The following is a 25794-nucleotide window of genomic DNA, read 5'->3' on the forward strand; positions in this document are numbered from 1 at the left end:
CACAGGCAAGGTCTAAATAAAGAAAACCTTAAATCATTGAGGGACATAAAGTAAATTATTAGTAAGTAGAAATACTTTCAAATAGGAAATTTTAATATAATAGACATGCCAATTCCCACTAAGTGATTTTATCAATTCAATGTGATCTTAATGGAAACATGAAGGTATGGAGTGAGTACAGCATAAGACACAAATATACCTGGAAGATTTTTACTGTGAGTGGCTTTTCAAATTAATGAGAAAAAGGAAGATCATTCATTAAATATTACTGATAAATTGATCATTACCACATATTACAAAATAAACCTTAGCTTCATAAAAAATTAAATGTTACTGCAAGAACAAACCAGCAATCCCCAGAGGACCCACAGACCCTCTGAAGGAAGTGGACTGCTGCTGCAGGACCTGGAGACACCCCAAATACTGTGAGCACCCCAGCTGCAGAAGTGGGAAAAGGAGACCCTCCTCTCCCGAGCACACACCTCCACTGGAGAAACTGAAGGTCCAGGTCCCTTTGCAGGAGAAGTTTCTGACTTTACCTGGAGCCAAGTCAAGTTAGAGAGCCGAGCCAAGTGAAATACAGGGGTAGAGGAAGGAGCAGGAAAGGCCCTGGGAGCTTGCTGGGTCCCCAAGCAGCCCATTCCTGCCTGGCACCACAGGGATCCATCAGGAGAGCGGCCAGAAGAACAGGGGGCAAAACCCCAAAGGGAGAAGGAATTCTGTAGCTGAACTTTGTAACAACTTGAACCAGGCGAGAAGCCTCCTGGCCAGAACTTGGGGGAGGGCGCCAATCCCACTTGCAGACTTCACAAGCAGGGGAAGAACTAAAGCCCTTTTCTTTTGCAGCTGGGAGGCGGAAAGCCTCCAGCAAGTTTTCAAGCCTCTCTCACCCCCCACCTGGGAATAGACTCGGGGCTGTTGTGGGGGCATGGTGGGAATGAGACTGGCCCTTCAGTTTGCATGGGAGCTGGGTGTGAGGGCTGTGACTGCTGGCTTTCCTCTACTTCCCTGACAACCTGCATGACTCAGCAGAGGCAGCCATAATCCTCCTAGGTACACAACTCCAGTGACCTGGGAATCTCGCCCCCATCCTCCACAGCAGCCACAGCAAAACCTACCCAAGGAGACTCTGAGCTTAGACATGCCTAGCCCTGCCCCCACCAGATGGTCCTTCCCTACCCACCCTGGTAGTAGGAAGACAAAGGCCATATAATCTTGGGAGTTCTAGGGCCCCACCCGCTGCCCATCCCTGTCCACACTACAGCTGTTCTGGAAAGTGCCACCTCTAGGCAAGAGGCCAAGCAGCACAAAAATAGAGCATTAAACCACCAAAGCTAAGGACCCTCACAGAGTCCATTGTGCCCTTTGCCACCTCAACCAGAACAAGTGCTGGTATCCATGGCTGAGAGACCCATAGATGGTTCACATTACAGGAATCTATGCCGACAATGGCCAGTACCAGCCCAGAGTTAGGTAGACTTGCTGGATGGTTAGACCCAGAAGAGAGACAACAATCACCACAGTTCGGCTCACAGGAAGCCACAACCACAGGAAAAGGGGAGAGTAATACATCAAGGGAACACCCCATGGGACAAAATGATCTGAGCAACAGCCTTCAGCCCTAGACCTTCCCTCTGACAGAGCCCACCCAAATGAGAAGGAACCAGAAAACCAACCCTAGTAATATGACAAAACAAGGCTCATCAACACCCCCCAAAAATCACACTAGTTCACCAGCACTGGATCCAAACCAAGAAGAAATCCCTGAGATACTTGAAAAAGAATTCAGGAGGTTAGTTGTTAAGTGAATCAGGGAGAGAACAGAGAAAGGCGAAGCCCAATGTGAGGAAATTCAAAAAATGATACAAGTAGTGAAGGGAGAAATATTCAAGGAAATAGCTTAAAGCAAAAATGAGAGAAAAAATTCAGGAAACTTTGGACACACTTTTAGAAATGTAAAATGCTCTGGAAAGTCTTAATAATAGAATTGAACAAGTAGAAGAAAGAAATTCAGAGCTCAAAGACAAGGTCTTTGGATTAACCCAATCCAACAGAGACAAAAAATAAGAAAATATGTATAAAGCCTCCAAGAAGTCTGGGATTATGTTAAACAACCAAACCTAAGAATAATCGTCGTTCCTGAGGAATAAAAGAATTCTAAGCCTGGAAAACATATTTGGGGGGATAATTGAGGAAAACTTCCCCAGCCTTGCTAGAGACATAGACATCCAAATACAAGAAGCACAAAGAGCACCTGGGAAATTCATTGCAAAAGGATCATCATCTCCTAGGCACATTGTCATCAGGTTAGCTAAAATTAAGACAAAGGAAAGAATCTTAAGAGCTGTGAGACAGAAGTGCCAGGTAACCTATAAAGAAAAACCTATCAGATTAACAGCAGATTCTCAGCAGAAAATCTACAAGCTAGAAGGGATTGGGGACCCATCTTCAGCCTCCTCAAACAAAACAATTATCAGCAAAGGATTTTGTATCCAGTGAAACTAAGCATCATATGTGAAGGAAAGATATAGTCATTTTCAGACAAACAAATGCTGAGAGAATTCACCATTACCAAGCCACCACTATAAGAACTGCTAAAAGGAGCTCTAAATCTTGGGGAAAAAATCCTGTAAGCACATCAAAACAGAACCTCTTTAAAGCATAAATCACACAGGATCTATAAAACAAAAATACAAGTTAAAAAGCAAAGAAAATAAAAAGGTCAAAAACCAAAAAAACAAAGTACATAGGCAACAAAGAGCACAATGAAAACAAGGCTACCTCATATTTCAATACTAACATTGAATGTAAATGACCTAAATTCTCCACTTAAAAGATACAGAACAGCAGAATGGATAAGAACTCACCAACCATCTGCTGCCTTCAGGAGACTCACCTAACATAAGAACTCACATAAAGTAAAGGGATGGAAAAAGGTATTTCATGCAAATGGACACCAAAAGCAGGGGTAGCTATTCTTATATCAGACAAATGAACTTTCAAGCAACAGCAGTTAAAAGAGACAAGGACAGTATATAATGATAAAAGGCCTTGTCCAACAGGAAAATATCACAAACCTAAACACATATGCACCTAACACTGCAGCTCCCAAATTTATAAAACAATTACTAATAGACCTAAGAAATGAGACAGTCAGCAACACAATGATAGTGGGGGACTTCAATACTCCACTGGCAGCACTAAATACTTCATGAAGACAGAAAGTCAACAAACAATGGATTTGAACTATACCTTGGATCAAATGGAATTAACAGATATATACAGAACATTTCATCCAAAAACCACAGAAAATACATTCTATTCAACAGTGCTGGAACTTTCTGCAGGAAAGACCATATGATAGACAATAAAATGAGCCTCAATAAATTTCAGAAAATTGAAATTACATCAAGCACTCTCTCAGACCACAGTGGAGTAAAACTTGAAATCAACTCCAAAAGGAACCTTCAAAGCCATGCAAATACATGGAAATTAAATAACCTGCTCCAGAATTAGTATTTGATTAAAAAAAGTCAAGATGGAAATTTAAAAAATTATTTGAACTGAATGACAATAATGATACAACCTATCAAAACCTCTGGGATACAGCAAAGACAGTGCTATGAGGAAAGTTCATAGCCTAAACACCTACATCAAAAAGTCTGAAAGCACACAGACAGTCTAAGGTTACACCTCAAGGAAATAGAGAAACAAGAACAAACCAAACCCAAAACCAGCAGAAGAAAGGAAATAACCAATATCAGATCAGAACTAAATGAAATTGAAACTAAAAAATACAAAAGATAAATGAAATGAAAAACTGGTTCTTTGAAAAGATAAATAAAATTGATAGACCATTAGCAAGATTAACCAAGAAGAGAAAAAATCCAAATAACCTCACTAAGAAATGAAACAGGAGATGTTATAACTGACACCACTGAAATACAAAAGATCATTCAAGGTGACTATGAACACCTTTATGCACATAAACTAGAAAACCTAGAAGAGATGGATAAATTCCTGGAAAAATACAACACTTCCAGCATAAATCAAGAAGAATTACGTATCCTGAACAGAACAATAACAAGCAGTGGGAATGGAGAAAATCTGCACAATCTATACATCTGACAAAGGACTAATATCCAGAAGCTGTAATGAACTAAAATTAGTAAGAAAACAAACAATCCTATCAAAAAAGTGGGCTAAGGACATGAATAGGAAGATATACAAATGCCAACAAACATCTGAAAAAATGCTCAACATTACTAATGATCAGGTAAATGCAAATCAAAACCACAATGTGATACCACTTTACTCCTGCAAGAATGGCCATAATAAAAAAATTTAAAAAAGTAGATGTTTGTGTGAATGTGGTGGAAGGGAACACTTCTACACTGCTGGTGGGAATGTAAACTAGTACAGAATGTAAACTAGAAAACTGTGTGGAGATTCCTTAAAGAACTAAAAGTAGAACTACCATTTGATCCAGCAGTCCCACTACAGGGTATCTATTGAGAGGAAAAGAAGTCATTATTCAAAAAAGATACTTGCACATGCATGTTTATAGCAGCACAATTCACAATCGCAAAATCATGGAACCAATCCAAATGCCCATCAATCAGCAATGAGTGGCAGAGGTTCCAAGATGGCCAAATAGGAACAGCTCCAGTCTGCACCTCTCAGCATGAGCGATACAGAAGATGGGTAATTTCTGCATTTCCAACTGAGGTACCAGGTTCATCTCACTGGGGCTTGTCAGATAGTGGGTGCAGCCTACGGAGCAGGGTGGGGCATCACCTCACCCAGAAAGTGCAAGACATCGGGGAATTCCCATTCCTAGCAAAGGGAAGCCGTGACAGATGGTACCTGGAAAATTGGGACACTCCTACCCTAATACTGTGCTTTTCCAATGGTCTTAGCAAATGGCACACCAGGAGATTATATCCCGCACCTGGCTTAGAGGGTCCCATGCCCACAGAGCCTTGCTCACTGCTAGCACAGCAGTCTGAGATTGAACTGCAAGGTGGCAGTGAGGCTGGGGGAGGGGCGTCCACCATTGCTGAGGCTTGAGTGGGTAAACAAAGTGGCTGGGAAGCTCAAACTGGGTGGAACCCACTGCAGCTCAAGGAGTCCTGCCTGCCTCTGTAGACTCCACTTCTGGGGGCAGGGCATAGCTGAACAAAAGGCAGTAGAAATTTCTGCAGACTTAAACATCCCTGTCTGACAGCTTTGAAGAGAGTAGTGGTTCTCCCAGCACGGAGTTTGAGATCTGAGAACGGACAGACTGCCTCCTCAAGTGGGTCCCTGACCCCCGAGTAGCCTAACTGGGAGACACCTACCAATAGGGGATGACTGATACCTCATACAGCCAGGTGACCCTCTGAGAGGAAGCTTCCAGAGGAAGGATCAGGCAGCAACATCTGCCGTTCTACAATATTTGCTGTTCTGCAGCCTCCGCTGGTGATACCCAGGAAAACAGGGTCTGGAGTGGACCTCCAGGAAACTCCAACAGACCTGCAGCTGAGGGTCCTGACTGTTAGAAGGAAAATGAACAAACAGAAAGGACATCCACACCAAAACCCCATCTGTATGTCACCATCATCAAAGACCAAAGGTAGATAAAACCACAAAGATGGGGAGAAACTGGAGCAGAAAAGTTGAAAATTCTAAAAATCAGAGTGCCTCTTCTCGAAAGGAACACAGCTCCTCACCAGCAACTGAACAAAGCTGGATGGAGATGACTTTGACGAGTTGAGAGAAGAAGGTTTCAGACGATCGCTAATAACAGACTTCTCCGAGCTAAAGGAGGATGTTCGAACCCATCACAAAGAAGTTAAAAACCTTGAAAAAAAATTAGATGAATGGCTAACAAGAATAAACAGTGTAAAGAAGACCTTAAATGACCTGATGGAGCTGAAAACCATGGCACGAGAACTACGTGATGCATGCACAAACCTCAGTAGCCGATTTGATCAAGTGGAAGAAAGGGTATCAGTGACTGAAGATCAAATGAATGAAATGAAATGAGAAGAGAAGTTTAGAGAAAAAAGAGTAAAAAGAAACAAATAAAGCCTCCAAGAAATATGGGACTATGTGAAAAGACCAAATCTATGTCTGATTGGTGTACCTGAAAGTGACGGAGAATGGAACCAAGTTGTAAAACACTCTTCAGGATATTATCCAGGAGAACTTTCCCAACCTTGCGAGGCAGGCCAACATTCAAATTCAGGAAATACAGAGAACTCCACAAAGATACTCCTTGAGAAGAGCAACTCCAAGACACATAATTGTCAGTTCACCAAAGTTGAAATGAAGGGAAAAATGTTAAGGGCAGCCAGAGAGAAAGGTTGGGTTACCCACAAAGGGAAGCCCATCAGACTAACAGCAGCTTGCTTGGCAGAAACCCTACAAGCCAGGAGAGAGTGGGGGGACAATATTCAACATTCTTAAATAAAAGAATTTTCAACCCAGAATTTCATATCCAGCCAAACTAAGCTTCATAAGTGAAGGAGAAATAAAATCCTTTACAGAAAAACAAATGCTGAGAGATTTTGTCACCACCAGGCCTACCTTACAAGAGCTCCTGAAGGAAGCACTAAACATGGAAAGGAAAAACCAGTACCAGCCATTGCAAAAACATGCCAAATTGTAAAGACCATTGATGCTAGGAAGAAACTGCATCAACTAATGAGCAAAATAACCAGCTAACATCATAATGACAGGATCAAATTCACACATAACAATATTAACCTTAAGTGTAAATGGGCTAAGTGCTCCAATTAAAAGACACAGACTGGCAAATTGGATAAAGAGTCAAGACCCATCAGTGTGCTGTATTCAGGAGACCCATCTCATGTGCAGAGACACACATAGGCTCAAAATAAAGGGATGGAGGAAGATCTACCAAGCAAATGGAAAATAAAAAAAAGCAGGAGTTGCAATCCTAGTCTCTGATAAACCAGACTTTAAACCAACAAAGATCAAAAGAGACAAAGAAAGCCATTACATAAGTAAAGGGATCAATTCAAAAAAAGAGCTAACTATCCTAAATATATATCTATGCACCCAATACAGGAGCACCCACATTCATAAAGCAAGTCCTTAGAGACCTACAAGAGACTTAGACTCCAACACAATAATAATGGGAGACTTTAACACCCCACAGTCAACATTAGACAGATCAAAGCGACAGAAAGTTAACAAGGATATCAAGGAATTGAACTCAGCTCTGCACCAAGCAGACATAATAGGCATCTACAGAACTCTCCACCCCAAATCAACAGAATATACATTCTTCTCAGCACAACATCACACTTATTCCAAAACTGACCACATAGTTGGAAGTAAAGCCCTCCTCAGCAAATATAAAAGAACAGAAATTATAACAAACTGTCTCTCAGACCACAGTGCAATCAAACTAGAATGCAGGTTTAAGAAACTCACTCAAAACTGCTCAACTACATGGAAACTGCTCCTAAATGACTACTGGGTACATAACGAAATGAAGGCAGAAATAAAGATGTTCTTTGAAACCAATGAGAACAAAGACACAACATACCAGAATCTCTGGGACACAATTAAAGTAGTGTGTAGAGGGAAATTTATAGCACAAAATGCCCACAAGAGAAAGCAGGAAAGATCTAAAATTGACACCCTAACATCACAATTAAAAGAACTGGAGAAGTAAGAGCAAACACATTGAAACACTAGCAGAAGGCAATAAATAACTAAGATCAGAGCAGAGCTGAAGGAGATAGAGACACAAAAAACCCTTCAAAAAATCAATGAATCCAGGAGCTGGTTTTTTGAAAAGATCAACAAAATTGATGGACTGCTAGCAAGACTAATAAAGAAGAAAAGAGAGAAGAATCAAATAGACGCAATAAAAAATGAAGGGGATATCACCACCGATCCCACAGAAATACAAACTACCATCAGAGAATATTACAAACACCTCTACACAAATAAACTAGAAAATCTAGAAGAAATGGATAAATTCCTGGATACATACACCCTCCCAAGACTAATCCAGGAAGAAGTTGAATCCCTGAATAGACCAATAACAGGTTCTAAAATTGAGGCAATAATTAATAGCCTACCAACCCAAAAAAGTCCAGGACCAGATAGATTGACAGCTGAATTCTACCAGAGGTACAAAGAGGAGCCGGCACCATTCCTTCTGAAACTATTCCAATCAGTAGAAAAAGAGGGAATCCTCCCTAACTCATTTCATGAGGCCAACATCATCCTGATACCAAAGCCTGGCCAAGACACAACAAAAAAGAGAATTTTAGACCAATATTCCTGATGAACATCAATGTAAAAATCCTCAATAAAATACTGGAAAACCGAATCCAGCAGCACATCAAAAAGCTTATCCACCATGATCAAGTGGGCTTCATCCCTGGGATGCAAGGCTGGTTCAACATAAGCAAATCAATAAATGTAATCCATCATATAAACAGAACCAAAGACAAAAACCACATGATTATCTCAATAGATGCAGAAAAGGCCTTTGACAAAATTCAGCAGGCCTTCATGCTAAAAACTCTCAGAAAACTAGGTATTGACGGGATGTATCTCAAAATAATAAGCCCTATTTATGACAAACCCACAGCCAATATCATACTGAATGGGCAAAAACTGGAAGCATTCCCTGTGAAAACTGGCACAAGACAGGGATGCCCTCTCTCACCACTCCTATTCAACCTAGTGTTGGAAGTTCTGGCCAGGGCAATCAAGCAAGAGAAAGAAAAGAAGAGTATTCAATTAGGAAAAGAGGAAGTAAAATTGTGCCTGTTTGCAGATGACATGATTGTATATTTAGAAAACCCCCTTGTCTCAGCCCAAAATCTCCTTAAGCTGATAAGCAACTTCAGCTAAGTTTCAGGATACAAAATCCATATGCAAAAATCACAAGCATTCCTATACACCAATAAGAAACAGGGAGCCAAATCATGAGTGAACTCCCATTAGCAATTGCTTCAAAGAAAATAAAATACCTAGGAATCCAACTTACAAGGGATGCGAAGGACCTCTTCAAGGAGAACTGTAAACCACTGCTCAACAAAATAGGACACAAACAAATGGAAGACCATTCCATGCTCATGGATAGGAAAAATCAATATTGTGAAAATGGCCATACTGCCCAAGGTAATTTATAGATTCAATGTCTTCCCCATCAAGCTACCAATTACTTCCTTCACAGAATTGGAAAAAACTACTTTAAAGTTCATATGGAACCAAAAAAGAGCCCGCATTGCCAAGACAATCCTAAGCCAAAAGAACAAAGCTGGAAGCATCACGCTACCTGACCTCAAACAATACTACAAGGCTACAGTAACCAAAACAGCATGGTACTGGTACCAAAACAGAGGTATAGATCAATGGAACAGAACAGAGCCCTCGGAAATAATACCACATATCTACAACCATCTGATCTTTGAGAAACCTGACAAAAACAAGCAATGGGGAAAGGATTCCCTATTTAATAAATGGTGCTGGGAAAACTGGCTAGCCATATGTAGAAAGCTGAAACTGGATTCCTTCCTTACACCTTATACAAAAATTAATTCAAGATGGATTAAAGACTTAAATGTTAGACCTAAAGCCATAAAAACCCTAGAAGAAAATCTAGGCAATACCATTCAGGACATAGGCAGGGGCAAGGACTTCACGACTAAAACACCAACAGCAATGGCAACAAAGCCAAAATTGACAAATGGGATCTAATTAAACTAAAGAGCTTCTGCACAGCAAAGGAAACTACCATCAGAGTGAACAGGCAACCTACAGAATGGGAGAAAATTTTTACAATCTACCCATATGACAAGGGGTAATATGCAGAATCCACAAAGAGCTTTAACAAATTTATAAGAAAAAACCCCATCAAAAAGTGGGTGAAGGATATGAACAGACACTTCTCAAAAGAAGACATTTATACAGCCAACAGACACATGAAAAAGTGCTCATCATCACTGGCCATCAGAGAAATGCAAATCAAAACCACAATGAGATGCCATCTCACACCAGTTAGAATGACGATCATTAAAAAGTCAGGAAACAACAGGTGCTGGAGAGGATGTGGAGAAATAGGAATGCTTTTACACTGTTGTTGGGACTGTAAACTAGTTCAACCATTGTGGAAGACAGTGTGGCGATTCCTCAAGGATCTAAAACTGGAAATACCATTTGACCCAGCCATCCCATTACTGGGCATATACCCAAAGGGTTATAAATCATGCTGCTATATAGACACATGCACATGTATGTTTACTGAGGCAGTATTCACAATAGCAAAGACTTGGAACCAACCCAAATGTCCATCAATGATAGACTGGATTAAGAAAATGTGTCACATATACACCATGGAATACTATGCAGCCATAAAAAAGGATGAGTTCATATCTTTTGTAGAGACATGGATGAAGCTGGACACCATCATTCTGAGCAAACTATCACAAGGACAGAAAACCAAACACCAAATGTTCTCACTCATAGGTGGGAATTGAACAATGAGAACACTTGTACACAGGGTGGGGAATATCACACACCAGGGCCTATCGTGGGGTGGGGGGAGGGGGGAGGGTTAGCATTAGGAGATATACCTAATGTAAATGACGAGTTAATGGGTGCAGTACACCAACATGGCACATGTATACATATGTAACAAATCTGCACATTGTGCACATGTACCCTAAAACTTAAAGTATAATAATAAAAAATAAAAAATAAATGAGTGTATAAAGAAACTGTCTTGTGTGTCTGTATATATATATATATACATACACATATATACTCTATATATACTCAATATATATATACTCTCTCTCTATACACACACACACACACACACACACACACACGCATACAATGGAATACTACATAGCCATAGAAAGGAATGAATTAACAGTATTTGCAGTGACCTGGATGAGATTAGAAACTATTAATTCTTTAGTTCTTTAAGTGATGTAACTCAGGAATGAAAAATCAAACATCGTATGTTCTCACTGATACGTGGGAACTAAGTTATGAGGATGCAAAGGAATAAGAATGATACAATGGACTTTGGAGACTTGGAGGGAAGAGTGGGAGGGAGGCAAGAGATTTGACTACAAATATGGTGCAGTGTATACTGTCTGGACCATGGGTGCATCAAAATCTCACAAATAACCACCAAAGAACTTATGTAACCAAATACCACCTGTAACCCAATAACTTATGGAGAAATAGTAATAAATTAAATATGAAACTATAACAGTTTTAGAATTAAGAACTATAGGTCAACAAACATTAATCCTTCTAACTTTGGCATAATAGAAGGAAGTAGAAAAAAGTGATAAATTTGGCTATTTAAAACTTCTTAAATCTTAAAACTACTGAAAGCAAAAAATGTGGGAAAAGAAAGTCAAAAGACAAATGGATTCCATTCTATAAATATAACAAATTTTGGTTATATCATGTAAATCTTCATCTGTTGGCAGACATTTGAGTTGCTCCCATTATTGGGCTGTTATGAATAATGCTCCTATGAACATTATTATACAGGTTTTTGTATGGACATATTTTATTTCTCTTGATTATATACTTTGGAGTGGAATTGCTGGGTCATATGGTAACTAACATTTTGAGAAATTGCTAAACTGTTTTCTAAATTTATTGCAACATTTTACACTCCTACCAGCAGTGTATGAATTACTGATAGATTCTGTAACATGGATGAAATTTGAAAGTATTTTGCTAAGTGAAAGAAGCCAATTACAAAAGGCTAATGGTTTCTGGTAAAACAGAAATTCTGTTTGCTCTTAGGTGAACGTACAATTTGCCTTTTACCAAAAAAATTTGATAAAATATTTGTCTTTTACCAAAAAGTGACATTTCTAGCAAAATAAGAAAAAGAAAAAAAGATTAACATAAAGTTATTTGCATCAACACAGACTGTTCTAGGAGCATGGAATTGTTAAAAAAAATTCAATACTAGTTTAATGTTAGAAACAGAAGGAAAAAAGTGAGAATAATAAATTTTTCCTATTAGAAATTAATGGTCAGCAATAGAAAAAGTCATTGTTCTAAAAAGTAGAAACAAAATATCAAATATATCTATGTAAAAAATCATATGGTATGGGAAGAAACTAAGGAACATTTATAAAACAGTACAGATTTTAAAAATATTTTTAAATTTTTTTTGCCATTAAAATGGCAATTACTTTTGCACCAACCAAATAGTTATTGAGGGACTGGGTTCATTAAGATCTCTGTTGCTTGGGAAATGATGACATAGTCCTCGTTTGACCATAGCACACTCATTAATGCAATTTATTCAGTAAATATTTAGTAGTCTGCTAACACAGATGTAAAAATCATACACCTAATAACTCTGAAGAACATAAAGACAACTAAGACATAGTCCTTGGCTATAACTTGGCCTTGTATCATTCTCTGCCTTTTTTTTGAAATGAAAAGAATATTTTTTCTCCTTTTGAAACAGTTAATTTGAGGGTTGGGACTATTTTTGTTTTGTATTCTCCACAGCATCTGATACTATGATGTTCCATCAATTCACATGTGACATTCAATCAATATTTTTTGATAGTACTGTCTCATATTAACACTGATTTGAATTCAAAAAAATATAGAAACATTTTATGAAAAAGAACACTACATTTTGAGTGATTCCTAGAGCTGTAACTTTCATAGTGACAATGGTGACTTTGTTTTCTACATGCTACTCATAGGCTATCCTTCTAGACCACCCTGGTTAAAATTAAAAACAGTTTGCAAATTGATGGGGATTTTCTCATCTGTGTAGAGAATTTTGTTACTGATTTTTTTTTTCTTGCTGCATGGATCAAATCTTAGTGAATCATTTAAAATGAGGCAGCTTATCTCTGTTTATGTCATTTTCAGTTAGCATTCTGAGGTTGAGGTGGCAAATATATGTTCAGAGATTATCCTGAACAAGACACCAGAAAGGGATAAAAATACATTAATTCATAAGTGATTGCAATTTAACCAAATGGTACTCTAACCTTCTAATTAGGCAAAGGGATAAACTGAAGGTAGATAATTTAGATAATTTTTTTGTATTTAACTTTCTATTGAAGTATAATACATATCCAGATAAGTTTTCAAATCATAAGTGTACATTTTAAAGAATTAACCAAGTGAATTTATTGTGGTTTCAGTGTAACTATCTTCCAAGTTAAGAACTGTTGGACTCTGTTATTATTTTGTTTAGGATTTTGTATCAATATTTATGACTGGCTTGTGATGTCTTTCCTTGTCAACATCAATGTCAAGATTCTATTCCCCTCACAAAAGAGGTTGAGAAATTTTGTCTCTTGTTTTATTCCCTTGAAGACTTTATGTAAAATTGGCACTATTTCTTCCTAGTCAGAAGAGTTTATCAGTGAAGGCACATGAATTTTGAGTTTTCTTGTCGGAAGATTTTGGATGATGAATTTAATTACAGGACTGTTTATTTTGGTATTTCTTCTTGTAACAGTTTTAATTAATTTTGTTTTACTCTGATTTTATGCACTTTATCTAATTTTTTAAATAGATTGATAGGAAGTGGTTCATCATATCCTCTTAATGTCTGCATGATTTCAAGTAATGCTTACATCTTATGTATTTTAGAAAAAATTCCCAGATGACAAAATATCTGTCATAAATGAGTCTGGTGGTGATACTTGCTTCTAACTGTGTTTCTTTTCTTTTCTTTTCTTTTTTTTTGTCTTTTAGCCTGCCATGTAATTTTTCAAATGTGTTAAAAGCTGGAAGTGATGTGTAGTAGGAACTAACATAAATGGACTTTAGTATAAAGATTTATGTAAATCTGATTAGGAGTTGGGTTTTGTTAAATGTTTGCTGAAGCCAAAGATGCTAAAGGTTTCAAATTCCTCTAGGGTCCTTGACTTTGCCTTCCCCTTTGACCTGGGCTTCCCTAAGGGCTTCTCCAGAGACAGTGGGCATCTTGAAGCTCTTTCAGTTGTGATCCACTATTATTATACTGCGGCCCTGTATATGTGGTGATAAGGTGTGGAGGAGTGGAAATGTTCTATAGTCTTCTGATTTAAACCCTGTCTTTTAGTAGGCTGTGTTCCTTCACAAAAGTTTCTTAGCATTTTTCCCCTGTAGGTGAGACAGGAAGGCCAGTGGGGGCTGAAGTGGGAAACATGTCCATCTACCACATAGGATAAGGCCTTTTCTCCTAAAGAGTAGGGCTCTCTTGGCTTCTGTGACAACTTGCCCTCCAGGTTTTTATGCTCCCTCCGTGACCACATCTTCTGTCTCCCTTTCTTCTCTATTTAAATTCTAGATATTATAGCTCTCTCTAGTCTCTTCATAAGTGATCTCATATATTTCCATGAGTTTAAATACTATTTATATGCTGACAATTCCCAATTTTTTCTTTTATTCTTTTTTTAAATTGATGGATGATAGTTGCACATTTGTGGGGCACAGTGTGATATTTTAATACATATATGCAATGTGTGATTATCAAATTGGGAATTAGCATATTCATCATGTTTAACATTTATCATTTCTGTTGGGAAGAGTCAAAATCTCCTCTAACTTTTTGAAAATATACAAAAAATTATTGTTAATTATAGTCACTCTGTAGTGTCATAGAATGCTAGAACTTTGCTATCTAGATTTTCTTTTGTATTCATTAACTAACCTTTGGCTATCCCCCTCTCTCTAAAACCTTTTCAGCCTTTAGTAATTGCTATTCTACTTTATAGTTTTATGAGATCAGCTATTTTAGCTTCCATATATGAGTGAGAACATGCAATATTTATCTTTCTGTTCCTGGCTTATTTCACTTAACATAATGTTCTCCAAGTTTATCTATGTTGCTGCAAATGACAGAATTAATTTCTCTTTCAAAGATGAATAGTATTCCATTGTGTATATATACGACATTTTCTTTATCCATTTATCTGTTGATGGGCACTTAGGTTGATTTTATATTTTGGCTTTATTTATTTATTTAAAATATTAAAATATAGAATAGAAACAGCGTCTCACTATGTTGCCCAGGGTGGTTTTGAACTCCTGGGCTCAAGTGATTCTTTTGCCTCTGCTTCCCAAAGTGCTGACATTACAGGTAGGAGTCACAGTGCCCAGCCTTGGTTATTGTAAGTAGTGCTCCAGTAAACATGAGAAGTGCAGAACATCTCTTTGACATACTGCTTTCCTTTCTTTGGATACATACCCAGCAGTGGAACTGTTGGATCACATGGCAGTTCTATTTTTAGTTTCTTGAGGACCCTCCATACTGTTTTCCACAATGGCTGGACTAGTTTACAGTTCCACCACCAGTAATGTAAGTGTATATTCTTGCCAGCATTTGTTATTTTTCCTATTTTTGATAATAACCATTTTAACTGGGGTAAGATAATATCTCATTGTGGTTTTGGTTTGCATTTCCTTGCTGATAAATGATTTTGAGTATTTTTTTAATATACCAGTTGGGCATTTGTATATCTTCTTTTGAGAGATGTCTATTCAGCTCATTTGCTCATTTCTTTTTTTTTTTTTTTTTTTTTTTCCTCAGATGGAGTCTCGCTTTGTTGCCTAGGATGGAGTGTAGTGGTGTGATATCTGCTCACTGCAAGCTCCGCCTCCTGGGTTCACGCCATTCTCCTGCCTCAGCCTCCCGAGTAGCTGGGACTACAGGTGCCCACCACCACACCTGGCTTATTATTATTGTTTTTTTTTTTTGTATTTTTAGTAGAGACAGGGTTTCACTGTGTTAGCCAGGATGGTCTCCATCTCTTGACCTCGTGATCCGCCCACCTCAGCCTCCCAAAGTGCTGGGATTACAGGCATGAGCCACCACGCCCAGCCCCATTCCTTAATTGGATTGTTGTTTGTTTTGCTATTGAGTTGCTTGAGTTCCTTGTATATTCTGGATATTAATCCCTTGTAGGATGAATAGTTTGCAAATATTTTCTTTCATTCTGTGGGTCGTCATTTCACTCTGTTGATTTTTTTTCCTTTGCGGTGCAGAAATCTTTTAGTTTGATCGATTCCTATTTGTCTATTTTTGCTTTTGTTGTCTGTGATTTTGAGGTCTTCTCTATAAAATCTTTGCCTAGACTAATGTCTTCAAGAATTCATCCTATGTTTTCTTCTAGTAGTTTTAGAATTTCAGGTCTTAAATTTAAGTCTTTAATTCGTTTTTAGTTGGCTTTTGTATATGCTAAGAGAGAGGGGTCTAGTTTCATTTTTCTACATAGGGATATCCAGTTTTCCCAGCACCATTTATTGAAGACACTGTCTTTTCCCCAGTGAATGTCCTTGCATCTTTGTCAAAAATCAGTTGGCTTTAAACATATGAATTTATTTCTGGGGTAATCTATTCTGTTCCATTAGTCAATGTGTCTATTTATATGCCAGTACCTTGCTGTTTTGGTTACTCTAGTTTGACTATATTTTGAAGTCAGCTTTGTTCTATTTCTCAAGATTGCCTTGGCTATTCAAGGTCTTTGTAGTTCAACTTAAACAGATGATTTCTAGTACTAAGAAATATAAAGCATGTTAATGTCAAATTTAATACATATCTGTGCTAATGGCTCAAATTATAATTGATAATTAACATATCTCGCCAAGTGTTTAGGTTTGTTTAAATATAATTTTAGTCACATGGTAAGACTAGAATAATGATTCATAATTCTATACTTAAGTTATTTTTAAAAAGATATTTCAGTTTTTGCTAAAATAATCAGTAATTATTTCTATATTAGGTTTTCCTTTAAATACAATATAACAGAATCATTGTATTTGAAACATATTCATGGGATTCAGAGTAATATAAAAGTTAAAACCACAGGTTTTAAGGGTTCTAATTACAACTTTGCCACTAATTAGCCAGTTCTTGTATTAGTTACATATCTTCTCTAATTTTTGGTGTTCTTATCTATAAAATGGGGATAATAGTATTAGCTAACTTTTGTGAACTTTGGGATTAAATGAGATAAACTATATAAAGCACTTAGAACAGTGTCCATATTGCAAGCATTCAAGACCTGCTAACTCTTACTATTTTGTAATGAACTGCAATGACTTCTTTGTTTCTTCACCTTTTATTTTGTTTTTTATATTATACTTTAAGTTCTGGGATACATGTGCAGAATGTGCAGGCTTGTTACATAGGTGTACATGTGCCATGGCGCTTTGCTGCACCCATCAACCCATCATCTATATTAGGTATTACTCCTAATGCTATCCCTCCCTTTGCCCCCCATCCCCCAACAGGCACCCATGTGTGATGTTCCCCTCTGTGTGCCCATATGTTCTCATTGTTCAACTCCCACTTATGAGTGAGAACATGTGGGGTTTGGTTTTCTGTTTCTGTGTTAGTTTGCTGAGAATGATGGCTTCCAGCTTCATCCATGTCCTTGCAAAGGACATGAACTCATTCTTTTTTTACGGCTGCATAGTATTGCGTGTGTATGTGCCACATTTTCTTTATCCAGTCTATCACTGATGGGCATTCAGGTTGGTTCCATGTCTTTGCTATTGTGAATAGTGCTGCAACAATAAACATACGTGTGCATGTGTCTTTATAGTACCAGTAATAGGATTGCTGGGTCAAATGGTATATGTAGTTCTAGATCCTTGAGGAATCCCCACATTGTCTTCCACAATGGTTGAACTAATTTGCACTCCCAACAACAGTGTAAAAGCATTCCTATTTCTCCACATCCTCTCCAGCATCTGTTGTTTCCTGACTTTTTAATGATTGGCATCCTAACTGGTGTGAGATGGTATCTCATTGTGGTTTTGATTTGCATTTCTCCAATGACCAGTGATGATGAGCTTTTTTTCATATGTCTGTTGCCTGCATAAATGTCTTCTTTTGAAAAGTGTCTGTTCATATCCTTCACCCACTTTTTGGTGGGGCTTGCTTTTTTCTTGTAAATTTGTTTAAGTTCTTTGTAGATTCTGGATATTAGCCCTTGATCAGATGGATAGATTGTAAAAATTTTCTCCCATTCTGTATGTTGCCTGTTCACTCTGTTGATAGTTTCTTTTGCTGTGGAGAAGCTCTTTAGTTTAGTTAGATCCCATTTATCTATTTTTGCTTTTGTTGCCATTGCTTTTGGTGTTTTAGTCATGAAGTCTTTGCCCATGCCTATGTCCTGAATGGTACACCTAGGTTTTCTTCTAGAGTTTTTATGGTTTTAGTTCTTACATTTAAATATTTAATTCATCTTTGGTTAATGTTTGTATAAGGTGTAAGGAAGGGGTCCAATTTCAGTTTTCTGCATATGACTAGCCAGTTTTCCCAACACCATTTATTAAATAGGGATTTTTTTCCCCATTGCTTGTTTGTGTCACGTTTGTCAAAGATCAGATGGTTATACATCTGTGGTGTTATATCTGAGGTCTCTGCTCTGTTCCATTGGCCTACATATCTGTTTTTGTACCAGTACCATGCTGTTTTGGTTACTGTAGACTTGTAGTATAGTTTGAAGTCAGGGTAGTGTGATGTCTCCAGTTTTGTTCTTTTTGCTTAGGATTGTCTTGGGTATATGAGCTCTTTTTCAGTTCCATATGAAATTTAAAGTAGGATTTTCTTATTCTGTGAAGAAAGTCAATGGTAGCTTGATAGGAATAGAATTGAATTTATAAATTACTTTGGGCAGTATGACCATTTTCCCGATATTGATTCTTCCTATCCATGAGCATGGAATGTTTTTCCTTTTGTTTGTGTCCTCTTATTTCCTTGAGCAGTAGTTTGTAGTTCTTTTTGAAGAGGTCTTTCTCATCCCTTGTAAGTTGTATTCTTAGGTATTTTATTCTCTTTGTAGCCATTGTCAATGGGAGTTCACTCATGATTTGGCTGTTTGTCTATTATTGGTGTGCAGGAATGCTTGTAATTTTTGCACATTGATTTTGCATCCTGAGACTTTGCTGAAGTTGCTTATCAGCTTACAGACTTTTGGGGCTTATTATCTCAATAGATGCAGAAAAGACCTTCAATAAAATTCCAACACTCCTTCATGCTAAAAACACTCAATAAACTAGGTATTGATGGAATGTATCTCAAAATAATAAGAGCTATTTATGACAAACCCACAGTCAATATCATACTGAGTGGGCAAAAGCTGGAAGCATTCCCTTTGAAAACCAGCACAAGACAAGGATGCCCTCTCTATTCCTATTCAACATAGTATTGGAAGTTCTGGCATGGCCAATCAGGTAAGAGAAAGAAATAAAGCATATTCAAATAGGAAGAGAGGAAGTCAAATTATCTCTGTTTGCAGATGACATGATTGTATACTTAGGAAACCTCTTCACCTTTTATTTTAAGTTCTGGGGTACATGTGCAAGGTGTGCAGGTTTGTTACATAGGTAAACACATGCCATGGTGGTTTGCTGCACTGATCAACCCATCACCTGGGTATTAAACCCAGCATCCATTAGCAATTTTTCCTGATGCTTTCCCTCAGCCCACACCCTCTGACAGGCCCCAGTGTGTGTTGTTCCCCTCCCTGTGTCCATGTGTTCTCATCATTCAGCTCCCACTTGTAAATGAGAACATGGGGTGTTTGGTTTTCTGTTTCTGTGTTAGTTTGCTGAGGATAATGGCTTCCAACTCTATCCACATCCCTGCAAAGGACATGAGTTCCTTCCTTTTTATGGCTGCATAGTAGCTCATAGTGTATAGGTACCACATTTTCTCTATGCAGTCTATCATTGATGGACATTTGGATTGATTCAATGTCTTTGCTATTGTGAATAGTGCTGCAATGGACATACGCATGCAAGCATCTTTATAATAGAATCATTTATATTCCTTTTGGTATATACTCAGTAATTGGATTGCTGGCTCAAATGGTATTTCTGCCTCTAGGTCTTTGAGGAATGTCCACACTGTCTTCCACAATGGTTGAACTAGTTTACATTCCCGCCCACAATGTAAAAGCATTCCTGTTTCTCCACAACCTCTCCAGCGTCTGTTGTTTCTTGACGTCTTAATAGTCCCCATTTGGACAGATGTAAGAGGATATCTCGTTGTGGTTTTGATTTGCATTTCTCTAATGATTAGTAATGTTGAGCTTTTTTTTTCATATTTTTGTTGGCTGCATAAATGTTATCTTTGGAGAAGTGTCTGTTCATGTCCTTTGCATGCTTTTTAATGGGGCTGTTTATTTTTTTCTTGTAAATTTGTTTAAGTTCCTTGTAGATTCTGGATAATAGTCCGTTGTCAGATGGATAGATTGCAAAAATTTTCTCCCGTTCTGTAGGTTGCCTGTTCACTCTGTTGATAGATTCTTTTGCTGTGCAGAAGCTGTTTAATGTAATTATGTCCCATTTGTCAATTTTTGCTTTTGTAGCAATTGCTTTTGATGTTTTTATCATGAAATATTTGCTAATGCCTATGTTCTGAATGGTATTGCCTAGATTTTTTTCTAGGGCTTTTATAGTTTTGAGTTTTACATTTAAGTCTTTAATGTATCTTGAGTTAATTTTTGTATAAGGTGTAAGGAATGGGTCCAGTTTCAGTTTTCTGCATTTGGGTGGCCATGAAGTGTAATGATTTCCAAGGGAGGAGACACAAAATACAGCTGCATTTAAAATGAGTAAGTTTAACTCATAATTTATTTTCCCTATTGTAAACCTAAAGGTACTGAAGATGGAGGAGCATTTATTCCAACTCTTTCATTAGTTATGAAGAAAGTGAGATGCAAGGAGTCAAAGTGACTTGTTCAAGGCCATGTAGCTGGTTATTTCACATCTTTGTTCTCAAAGTATAGAGCCTTCCAATTACACAACACTAACAGTTTAAACTGCCAGCTTCAATTTAATCACTATAAAGTGATGCAAGGATATTTTTGGTTAATAAAACTGTATCTGTTTGAGTTTGTTTAAAGAGTGATGTTCATTAATTAATGCATGCAGATGTTAAAGGAATAAACTGCAGCACCACACTGCCCTTTACTCTAGAGAATGGAGGGTGAAAAAAAAGAGGTGTTGTTCTTTTGCCTTCCAGATCTAAGGCTTTGAGTAACACTTCTTTTCAATTTTACCTAGCAGCACATTTGGGATGTAATCATTTCTAAATTTGTTCTTACAAAAGCTGCTTCTTTGGAAATGGGTTTTTGTCTAGGGGACTTCTTTATCAAGTTATAATTAGACTTCACTTAATACACCCATAAATTTGCAGCCTTTTGTGTATTGCACGGGTGTTCTGATATTCTGTTCCAACAGGGCAAGTTTGAATAACCAAAAGAGCTTTTAGATATTGGCAGAAAGGCACCTTAAGTCCTTTAATTTGCAGGATGGGAAATTGTGTAATTCCCTAGCTATCATAACATGTGGGAGAAATAGCTGTTGAGGCTTTCAATTTTGCTTCTGCTCTACTGGTGTAAACTAAAATTCAGAAGCTCAGAATTCAGGGTCCTATAGATGCACTTTTCTCAGAAGTGTTTATAATAACAAGTCATAAAGGAGAGAGGTTTAATGGCAGTAAGAAACTGGCAACATTGTAAAGGGATTTTACAATCCACAAACATACAACAAACCTCTGAAATACGTATTTCCTAAACATTGTATTTTTAAAGCTTACATAGACATCAAACTTAAAATGCAATGGATATAGCTGTCTCAGGAAAAATAAACTCTCCATGGTTAAGAAAGAAAGCAACCCTGACGTGTATTTAGGGGACTCACTCAGCAGGGCAGCCACTGTGGTATTCCTCTGGGAAAGCCCCCTTTGGTGTTTGCTGTCAACAAGGTGCATGTTAAGCCATCCACCTGGAGAGTGACAGGGATACACTCCAACAAGCAGAATTATCAGCCACTCACCCTGATGACAGCTCTTCTTTCTCCAGAGCTTAAAGACTTGGGGCAGACAGAGTCTCACTTTAGCAATTTCAAGTTGGTTTAATACACAAGAACAAAAAAAGATGAGATTCAAAAATACACTTGGCCACTTTAGAATGGCAAAGAGAATTACAAAACGTCATTGTTGAAACTGAATCATTAGGTGCAATATTCAGATTTACCCTCTGGAAAAGATTGGATGTTCCCTGCCAGGTGTTTAATCATGAATACAAATCAAAATGGGCAGTAAAATGCTTACTTTCAAAGAGCTGTGTTAACTTTATAAGCTACTCACACACCAGTTATGCTCTAAAGTGACTGACTGATGGCAGAGACAGAAAAGAGTTAATTCACTGCTGGCAAAAATCCCATACTCAGGACCCACACACTATCTTATTAGAACAAGAGAACTAAAAATAGACCTACATTTGTCTGTCTTTGGGGTCAATAAAAAAAATTTAAAATATATTAATATGTGAGCTTTTGCAAGCTATTGTTTGCTTTTCAAACTTTTTAAAAATTTAAATTCTAAAATTTATTTTTTTTAATTTTAGAAATAAATATGAAGCCCGGTTTTTAGGAATACCTGTAACAATCTCTCCCTAGGAAAATAAAGACTCACATAGCCCTTCAGGAATCGTGGATAAGATTAAATAATTCATATGTTTTGAGACATGAGTTATATTTCTGATATTGGGTATTTATAACTCCCTTTTGAAGTTCATGTTCAGATTCAGATTTTACAATATCACCGTTACAGCAAAATTGGGATTGTGACTTGATTATGTAAGACCACTTATCCTTACCTTTGGACTCATATTTTGTTTTTCAGTTAAACAAAGGAAGGCGTATGGAACACTCAACATTGTGGGAAAACATGTAGATTTTGGATACACTGGATAATCTTAATGCAATGTAGGTACACATGAAGTCAGAATTTGGTTACAAGCTGTAATTAATTTTCAGAAATACTTTCCCTCTCTCCCTCTCCTCTTCCTTCCTCTCCCTTTTTCTCTTTTCTTTCCTCCTTGCCATCCCTTTGTTTGCTCTCCCTCTTTCTCTCTTTTTCCAAATTAATTTTTGTCTTAGAAATGCATAATGATAGAAATCTGAGAAGCCGGTGGTCAAGTCATTAATAATATACATAAGCCAAGAGAGTTTTGGAATTACCCAGTTAAATTATTTTGACTGGGCAATTCTACTATAACTGGGAGTCTTTCTAAAAATACTCTGTTGCCAGACTAATGTTTTTCTTTAAGAAATTGTTTTTTGCCTGAGTTGACAAAATCAATGAAGCTCTCTACTTTGGAATTTTCCAATTAAATGATGATGCCTCTAAAAGTTTCAATCTATTCAAGTTTAGTTGATCTTATCAAAATATATGAGAAATAACTTAGTGTCTATATTTGTACATATCCAATTTTATGAGTGAAGATTCATATTAAATGATTTTGTGGCTCTTTATCAAATGTTGAGTACTTTTCAATATACTTAAAATGTTGAAAAGCCATCATTTGGTAAAAGGAGAAATAATAAAGCAAGGATCAAGTCATTTGACTCATTGGGAAAATCAAAACAAAACAAATGATATATGCATAATACAATTTGAAGCATTTTTTATTTTTATTAAATTACAGCACAGAGAAGGGAGTAAAAGTGGTTTCTGCTTGGTTTAGGCCTAAATGACCTTATTTTGTTCTTATTGTTTGAGAATGCCCACCATAAATGAATACATTTCCATAAAATGCCCATAAAACATACATACATTTAATCCTTGACTTTTTACAATGAGACTGCTGTATTAGCTGAAGTTTTAGTCACTCTCCTGCATCCATAGTCTTAAACATTGTATTTTCACAATGTTTAATGTTTTCCACATCTCTGTTAGTATGAGCTTAGAGAATTTAAGTAAATTTAATTGTATTGGGGTATGTGGATAGTTTTAAAAACCAAAAATAAGCAGGCTTTAAATATGCCACTTTGGGGATCGGCAAGATGGCCAAATAGGAACAGCTCTGGTCTGCAGCTCCCAGCAAGACCGATGCAGAAGGCGGGTGATATTTCTGCATTTCCAACTGAGGTACCCAGTTCATCTCATTGGGACTGGTTAGACAGTGGGTGCAGTCCACGGAGGGCAAGCAGAAGCAGGGTAGGGTGCCCCTCACCCAGGAAGTTCAAGGGGCTGGGAACTCCATCCCCTAGCCACAGGAAGCTGTGAGGGGCTGTGCCATGAGGGATGGTGCTATCCGGCCCAGATACTATGCTTTTCCCACAGTCTTCACAACCCTCAGACCAGGAGATTCTCTCAGGTGCCTACATCACCAGGGCCCTGGGTTCCAAGCACAAAACTGGGCAGCTGTTTGGGCAGACACTGATCTAGATGCAGGAGTTAGTTTTCATACCCCAGTGGCACCTGGAATCCCAGTGAGACAGAACTGTTCACTCCTCTGGAAAGGTGGCTGAAGCCAGGCAGCCAAGTGGTCTTGCTCAGAGGATCCCACCCCCATGGAGCCCAGCAAGCTAAGATCCACTGTCTTGAAATTCCTGCTGCCAGCACAGCAGTCTGAAGTCAACCTGGGATGCTTGAGCTTGGTCGGAGGAGGGTTGTTCACCATTACTGAGGCTTGAGTAGGCGGTTTTCCCCTCACAATGTAAACAAAGCCATTGGGAAGTTCAGACTGGGCAGAGCCCACCACAGTGCCACAGAGTCACTGTAGCCAGACTGCCTCTCTAGACTCCTCCTGTCTGGGCAGGGCATCTCTGAAAGAAAGGCAGCAGCCCCAGTCAGAGGCTTACAGATAAAACTCCCATCTCCCTGAGACAGAGCACCTGGGGAGAGGGATGGCTGTGGGCCCAGCTTCAGCATACTTAAAGGTTTCTGCCTGCTGGCTCTGAAGAGAGCAGCAGATCTCCCAGCATGGTGCTCAAACTTTGCTAAGAGACAGACTGCCTCCTCAAATGGGTCCCTGAACCTCGTGGTTCCTGACTGGGAGACACCTCCCAGCAGTGGTTGAAAGACACCTCATACAGGAGAGCACTGGCTGGCATCTGTCTGGTGCCCCTCTGGGACTAAGCATCCAGAAGAAGCTTTGCTATTCTGCAGCCTCCACTGGTGATACCCATGCAAACAGTGTCTGGAGTGGACCTCCAGCAAACAGCAGCAGACCTGCAGAAGAGGGGCCTGACTGTTAGAAGGAAAACTAACAAACAGAAAGCAAGAACATCAACATCAACAAAAGGGACACCCACACAAAAGCCCCATCCAAAGGTCAGCAGCATCAAAGATCAAAGGTAGATAAACCCACAAAGATGAGGAAAAACCAGTGCAAAAATGCTGAAAATTCCAAAAACCAGAATGCCTCTTCTCCTCCAAAGGATCACGACACCTTTTCAGCAAGGGAACAAAACTGGATGGAGAATGAGTTTGACAAATGGACAGAAGTAGTCTTGACAAGGTGGGTAATAACAATCTCCTCTGAGCTAAAGGAGCATGTTCTAACCCAATGCAAAGAAGCTAAGAACCTTGATAAAAGGCTAGAGGAATTGCTAACTAGAATAACCAGTTTAGAGAAGAACATAAATGATCTGATGGAGCTGAAAAACACAGCACAAGAACTTCATGAAGCATACGCAATTACCAATAGCTGAATTGATCAAGTGGAAGAAAGGATATCAGAGATTGAAGATTAACTTAATGAAATAAAGCGTGAAAACAAGATTAGAGAAAAAAGAATGAAAAGGAACAAACAGAGCCTCCAAGAAATATGGGACAATAGGAAAAGACCAAACCTATGATTGATTGGTGTATCTGAAAGTGACAGGAAGAATGGAACGAAGTTGGAAAACACACTTCAGGATATTATCCAGGAGAACTTCCCCAACCTAGCAAGACAGGCCAACATTCAAATTCAGGAAATACAGAGAACACCAATAAGATAGCCATTGAGAAGA

The 25794-nt window shown here is 38.1% G+C and overlaps 1 protein-coding gene across 1 annotated transcript in view; it reads right to left on the reverse strand.

The window, feature by feature from the left end:
• Window positions 1-25794, reverse strand: part of LOC129037898 (protein eyes shut homolog) — a 518317-nt gene that overhangs the window by 110025 nt on the left and 382498 nt on the right. The window lies entirely within an intron of this gene.

This window comes from Pongo pygmaeus, chromosome 5 (genome assembly GCF_028885625.2).
Source record: "Pongo pygmaeus isolate AG05252 chromosome 5, NHGRI_mPonPyg2-v2.0_pri, whole genome shotgun sequence".
NCBI lineage: Eukaryota > Metazoa > Chordata > Mammalia > Primates > Hominidae > Pongo > Pongo pygmaeus.